Source organism: Grammomys surdaster, unplaced genomic scaffold, assembly GCF_004785775.1.
Source record: "Grammomys surdaster isolate TR1022 unplaced genomic scaffold, NIH_TR_1.0 325, whole genome shotgun sequence".
Taxonomy (NCBI): domain Eukaryota; kingdom Metazoa; phylum Chordata; class Mammalia; order Rodentia; family Muridae; genus Grammomys; species Grammomys surdaster.
In genome coordinates, this window is record NW_021604744.1 from 4,302,138 (window position 1) to 4,306,964 (window position 4,827).

At 40.9% G+C, this 4,827-nt stretch overlaps 1 non-coding gene across 1 annotated transcript; it reads right to left on the reverse strand.

The window, feature by feature from the left end:
• Positions 1-3,950: 3,950 nt before the first annotated feature.
• On the reverse strand, positions 3,951-4,076 carry LOC114630060. The gene has a single exon (XR_003712760.1). It is a non-coding gene; the product is annotated as a small nucleolar RNA SNORA17 (small nucleolar RNA).
• Between the last annotated feature and the right edge of the window lie 751 nt (positions 4,077-4,827).

The following is a 4,827-nucleotide window of genomic DNA, read 5'->3' on the forward strand; positions in this document are numbered from 1 at the left end:
ATAGTATACTTAAGTGACCCCCAAACTTCCACCAGAGAACTCCTAAACCTGATAAACAACTTCAGCAAAGTGGCTGAATATAAAATTAACACAAACAAATCAGTAGCCTTCCTCTACTGAAAGGATAAATAGGCTGAGAAAAAAGTTAGGGAAATGACAACCTTCACAATCATCACAAATAATATAAAATATCTTGGTGTGAATCTAACCAAGCAAGTGAAAGATCTGTATGACAAGAATTTCAAGTTTCTGAAGAAAGAAAACGAAGAAGAACTCTGAAGATGGAAAGATCTCCGATGATCTAGCAAAAATGGCCATCTTGTCAAAAGCAATCTGTAGATTCAGTGAAATCCCCATCAAATTTCCAACTAAATTCCTCATAGAGTTAGAAAGAGTAATTTGCAAATTCATTTGGAATAACAAAAAAAACCCAGGACAGCAAAAACTATTCTCAACCATAAAAGAACTTCAGGGGGAATTACCATCCCTGATCTCAAGCTGTACTACAGAGCAATAGTGAAAAAACTGCATGGTATTGGTACATAGATAGGCATGTGGAATAGAATAGAATTGAAGATCCAGAAATGAACCCACACACCTATGGTCACTTGATCTTTGACAAAGCAGCTAAAACCATATGGTGGAAAAAGACAACATTTTCAACAAACGGTGCAGGTTCAACTGGAGGTCAGCATGTAGAAGAATGCAAATTGATTCATTCTTATCTCCTTGTTTAATGCTCGAGTCCAAGTGAATCAAGGACCTCTGCATAAAACCAGATACACTGAAACTAATAAAAGACAAAATGGGGGAAAGCTTCCAACACATGGGTACAGTGAAAAAGTTTCTGAAAAGAACAACAATGGCTTATGCTCTAAGATCAAGAATTGACAAATGGGACCTCATAAAATTATAAAGCTTCTGTAAAGAAAAAAACAGCCAATAGGACAAAGTGGTAACCAACATATTGGGAAACAATCTTTACAAATCCTACATCTGTTAGAGGGCTAATTTTCAATGTATACAAAGAACTGAAGAAATTAGACTCCTGATAATCAAAGAACCTGATTTAAAAATAGGGTACAGAGCTAAACAAAGCTTTCTCAACCGAAGAAACTCAAATGGTTGAAAAGCACCTAAAGAAGTGTTCAACCTCCTTTTTCATCAGGGAAATGAAAATCAAAACAACCCTGAGAGTCCATCACACACTAGTCAGAATGGCTAAGATCAAAAACTCAGGTAATAGGAGATGCTGGCAAAGATGTGGAGAAAGAGGAACACTTTCCCATTTTTGGTGGGATTGCAAGCTGGTACAACCACTATGGAAAGCAATCTGGCGGTTCTTCAGAAAATTGAATATAGTATTACCTGAGGACCCAGCTGTACCACTCCTAGGCATATACCCAAAAAATGCTTCAACATATAACAAGGACACATGCTCTACTATGTTCATAGAATCTCAAGAAGGATGACCAATATATGGGTGCTTTGGTCCTTCTTAGAAGGTGTAACAAAATACTCAAGGGAGCAAGTACAGAGACAAAGTGTGGAGCAGAGACTGGAGGAGGGACTGTCTGGAAATGGCCCCACATGGGGATTCATCCCATGTACATACCAAATATAGACACTGTTGTGGATGCCAAGGAGTGCATGCTTACAGGAGTCTGACATACCTGTTTCCTGAAAGGCTCTCCTAGTGCCTGACATAAATAGAGGCAAATGCTGGCAGCTAATCATTGAACTCATCACAGAGTCCTCATTAAGGAGTTAGAAAGTAGACTGAAGGAGCTGAAGGGGCTGGCAGCCCCACGGGGAGAGCAAAAATACCAACCTAGGCTAAAATAAAGAAGAAATTTCAGGCAGGAATCTAAATCTTAGGCTAGAACAATAAGTAATCATAGGCAGAAATATAAATCTTAAGCTAGAACAAAGAAGTAGGCTTCGGGCATGAAAATGACTTTGGGCTTGGACAGGGAAGTAGGCTCAGATATCTTGGTCATCCTGATAAGCCCTTAGAAATAGTGATCACAGGAGTGATCATGGTATTCTCTTTATTGTCTTGCTTGTTCCTTGACAATTTACATTTATTGTATTGGTAGTTCCTCGACATAGAACTGACCTTAACACTTGCATGTAATTTAAATGGCATATAAGCAAAAAGGAGGAGGAGGGATGTGATAGGGTGTTAAGGGAGAGAATGGAGAAAGTGAATAATATCTGAAATGTAAATAAATAAAATAAATAAATTAGTTCAAGTAAAAAAAAGAAAGAAGATGTGGCCCTGTTGGAGTATGTGTGGCCGTGTTGGGATAGGTGTGTCACCATGGGTTTGGGCTTAAAGAACCTCATCCTAGCTTTCTAGAACCCAGTGTTCTGCTAGCATCCTTCAGCTGAAGATGTAGAACGCTTAGCTCCTCCTGCACCATGACTGCCTGGATGTTCTCGTGTGCCTGCCTGCCCCAATTAAATGTCATAAGGAGACTGAAAGAGAAAGAGAGAGGGAGAAAGAGAGAGAGAGAGAGGATTAATGAGCATTAAAACATAAATTTTAATTTGAGTAATAAAACTAAATTTACTCATGAACATTAAAATATGAATTCTCAATTGAGTGATAATCTTATGCACTAACACAAAAATTACACTTCCATGAAAAGCATCATGTCACAAAATGTCATTCGCTTTCCCCTACAGTATCATACAAATTTTCCAAAATGTCAACATTTGATCAGATCAATAACTTCCTAGTAAAAGTGACCTGTGCTAATAAAGCTGGGTTTTTTGGTTTTTGGTTTTTTTTTTTAAAGCCCTTGATCTGAGTCTGAGAGGTACCTGAGCTGGTCACATCACTGGCTATCTGACTTTCATGACTTGGGCTGCTCACCATAGACAACCACATCCAGAGCTCTACTGTGCCGCCCAGGAGAGGTACAGGAAATATTCTCCTGAGAGCTGTAGCAGGTGAGAGGCAGGAGCAGCTCTCCCTCTGATGACCTCGGGCCAACTCTCCTGACTTTGGTAGGTGACAAGGGGCACAATGTGTATGTGTGTGTGGGGTGGGTGTGTGTGGATATTTCTCTATTACTCTTTTTATCACAGGACAGAGGAGTTGTATGGCGAGAGAGGAGATGGGTAGTAAGGACAGGTAATCCACTCATATTCTTGGGGCTTGCTCTCCTGTGTACTGCTTGTGGGTTAGAGTGGGTAACTCGCTTAGTCTCATGCCTTCAGGACCAAATCTTCCATGATGCACAGGTGAGGGCTTGGGCCAGTTCTTCATAGCCCTTAGATAGCAACATGTCCTCAGGTTATAGCCAAGGCCAAGGACTGTCCACTTGGCCTTTGCTGGTAACAGACCCCTGATGCTGCAGGGTCACATATCCATACTTAGCCCCCAGTGGCAGCACATGCCAGCACCCCACCATGGTCCCAGGTGGCATCACCAGCTACTCACTTTAGCCTGTTCATTACTGCCCTCCACTTTCCAGCTCTGCCTCTCTTCACTGTGCCCACATCCTTCTGTTTCTCTTTCTTGTCCATTTCTCCACGACTTGCTTGATCATTTTAGTGGTGCCCAGGGTCTCTGAGTGTCTGGATTCTTCTCAGGAGTGGTCTCAGGAGTGCTATGCCCTACTCATGTATTATGATGCCAGCCTGGTGTTCATCTCAGGCTAGTTCCCTGTCCAGTCTCCATGGTACTGGCCTGGTGGTCATCTCAGGTACACTGCTCCACTGACGTAACCATGTGGCCTCATATGAGGCCACTGTCTTGCACTCACTAGTCCCTAGGGTACCCAAGGTCCAGATCATGGTTCTAGTCTGCAGCTTCTCCCTTGTTCTAGGAGCCTGTCTTAGCCTGTGAGAAGCTGGACTGGTGGTCATCTGAGACTAGCTCCATGACCAGGCTCCATGGATCCAGTATGGTGGTTGTCTCATCCTTGGTTTTTTCAGGGAGTGTTAGGCTATTAATCATTCAGACAAATCAAATTACTGAGCATAGACATAGCCCCTCTCTTCTCTGCCACCTTCAGAAGCACATGTGACACAGCAACCATACCTGAAAAGCTTCTAGATGTAGGATATGTTTTTAAAAGCAGAGTCTAAGGCAACCTAGCTACATATTAGTTTGTGAGTTCTAGACAGCTGAATTTTGATACATATATCTAAATGGTTTTGTTTTAGTTTCACAACAAAAGAACCCAGTAGATAATTAGGAAGATGAAATAGAGTCAACAAAATAAAATAATTTAAAATGAATTAAATTACACACAGAGGTTCCTTGACTTTTTATAGCAAAAACATGTTTCTGCCCATCAACTGATATACCATTCTGAATGGGGGTTACAGGCAGTTGCCATTTGTGAGAGTATAGAATAAGAACAGGTCATCCATTCCTGTGTCAAGCTGACTGGAGGTCCTTAAGGGAAAGTCAAAAGCACAATAGTTTAGTAACAACCATTAGCTCCCTAGTGCTTTGTTAGAATTGGTACAATGTGCCAAGGACCTTAACAAGTTTTCCAGCTCATTTACCTTTCCATTGTAGCCCATGAGTGCATAGCTGGATCAGGAACTGTCCAACCCCACTGTTGACAGGGATTAACTAAAGTCACAGACAAAGAAGTAGGGCTAGTAATGTCTGTCATTTGATACTGTATGAGAATCCAAGAAGATAAAAAGTGAATATTTCCTAGCAGACTGCTGAAGAAGTATGTGGGTACAGACAGGTCTTTTTTTTCTTTCCTTGTTTATTTATTTGACCTGAACAAAGTGTGAATTTCCTTTCTATTTATTCCTTCTCTTAAAAATTACTTATTGTTTAAAATTATAATA